Raw genomic sequence first — 2240 nt, forward strand, 5'->3', positions numbered from 1 at the left:
ATAAAATGGTCGGATCTTATCAAACACACTTTGTTTCTTGTGACAAGTCAGCGAAACAGCGTATACACGTCAAGACACTGAATCAAGTTTGCCACAAGAACTCATAAGTTTGGCAGTATTGCTCTGCCGTCAGCAATCATACACCCATTTTATTTTCATGAGACATGTGCAGGCACCTGTTCATCTACTGTTCTATCACTATGAATTAGTTTATCTATTATCAATAAGGATACTTCTACAACTACTATCAAAGCATGTCCGGACTTCTTATGTTGTCAGTTGCTATATATGAATAAGTGGGTTGCTACTGAAAAGCATTAAGCATGTCACACAGCCCAAACATATAACATTTCAGGACACACCACACAGTTAACAACCACAGTGAAGCGTGTCAAAGCCCAAACATGTAACATTCAACAGGACACTTACACAACACATTCAAATCAAACAGTCAGACAACATACAAGAACCTATACCCCAGCCGGCATTGCTCCCTGCCTATTTTCCTACAACTCACTATGTGTGCGCACACCTTTATTCACAAACTCTTCAACTTATACTCTTTTACCGAAGCTGCTACAGCTCGATTGGCCAAATACCCTTAGATCCTATTTCGGTGAATTTGACATCTGCCTTGCATGTAACAGATTAGCGGTTTAGCAGTTTTAATTTAGTTTGAGTGAAGGAATTCATTTTATAGCAAAATCCGAAATCGTGAAGAACTCATGGAAGTAAGCTTATTCTCGGATTCCTGAATCTTTAGATTTGCTCTTTGTTTTACTGCAAAGTACAACGTTGAGCAGCACTAATGAGTTGTTTCTATTTTTGGCAGGCTTTACCTTTGCGGATGAAGCCCTTTCTGTCTGTGCAAAAGAAATCTTGTTACTGTGCAGAGTGACTTCTCTGAGTAGAGTCGCCTTACTTGTTGCGACTGTGCCAATGTTCGAAGCTGGAGTGCAAAGTTGTTGCTTGAATGGTGCTCGCTGGAGCGTGCGGTAGTGTAAAGTTATACCATTTAAAAGGGCTGAAGAGTGCTCAGTGCAGCGGGTGGGCCGAGGTGCAAAGTGACACTATGGCCATAAAAAGAACACCGCTACAAGTGCGCATTGTGCCAGGAAGGGCCCTCGGACGTGAACCAGTGGACAGTTATCGCTTCTCGGCCTTTTGGCTAAGATCAAGTGTAGTATCTGTTCTTATTAGTTTAATGTCTGATGTGTCCTCTATGCGAGGACTACATATTAAATGGATTTGTATCAATAGGAGTTGAAAAAGGAGCTTGCTCCGTTCACTCCAAGCATCGACCCGGTACTGTAGTGCCCCTGGGAACGGTGCGCTCTCCTCTGCTCTTGTGAAAAAGCAAACAGCGGTGCAGGATGGAAGTTTCAGGGAGCCCAAGATGAAACTTTCTTTTAGTCTGCTGAGAAAAGAGAGTGAATGCGAAGTAGACTTTAACACGGTTCTGGGAGCGAGCCGAGTGCGGGCTAACCAGGAGAATTGCTTGAAAGAAACGCGACACCGAATGAGCGGTCAGAACAAAGCCTCAATACGGTGTTCCTGTGGTGTTTTTATAAAATGCGGTGAAAAAAAAGGTGTGAATGCCCCATAGAAAACTAAAAGGTGGAGCGGAAGTGTTCGGCTGCAAGAAGGTGTGAATGTCCGACTATATTTGGTGAAAAGCAGGTGAAGCAAGGTCTGAATGCCCAACCTTACATCATCAAAAGCGAGATCAGAGGTTTTTGGCTGCAAGAAGGCCATAGTTTGCCAAAAGTGGGTAAGGTGCGAATGACCGACTAAATATCAACAAAAGTGGGGGCGGAAGTCTTCGGATGCAAGTGGGTGTGAATATCCCACCATAGAAGTATGGTGGAGAGGAAGCTGTGAATGGCCGACCATAGTTTGCAAAAAGCGGGTGAGAAAAGGTGCGAATGTCCAACCATACATGATCAAAACAGGGAGCGGAGGTGTTTGGCTGCGACAAGGTGTGAATGTCCACCCATAATTAATGAAAAGCGGGCAACAAGTAGGTTCGAATGCCCAACCATACATCATCAAAAGCAGGAGTGGATGTGTTCGGCTACAAGAAGGTTTGAATGTCCGAGCATAGTTTGTAAAAAGCGGGTAAGAAAAGGTTCGAATGCCTGAACATACATCATCAAAAGCAGGACTGGATGTGTTCGGCTACAAGAAGGTTTGAATGTCCGACCATAGTTGGTAAAAAGTGGGTATGAAAAGGTTCGAAT

At 43.8% G+C, this 2240-nt stretch overlaps 1 non-coding gene across 1 annotated transcript; it reads left to right on the top strand.

The window, feature by feature from the left end:
* The first annotated feature begins 1148 nt into the window (after positions 1-1148).
* Positions 1149-1339, top strand: LOC140283283 (U2 spliceosomal RNA). Its single transcript, XR_011909993.1, has one exon. It is a non-coding gene; the product is annotated as a U2 spliceosomal RNA (small nuclear RNA).
* Positions 1340-2240: the final 901 nt, after the last annotated feature.

This window comes from Leuresthes tenuis, unplaced genomic scaffold (genome assembly GCF_036924035.1).
Source record: "Leuresthes tenuis unplaced genomic scaffold, fLeuTen1.0.hap1 SCAF_23, whole genome shotgun sequence".
In the NCBI taxonomy this organism is placed as follows: Eukaryota; Metazoa; Chordata; class Actinopteri; order Atheriniformes; family Atherinopsidae; genus Leuresthes; species Leuresthes tenuis.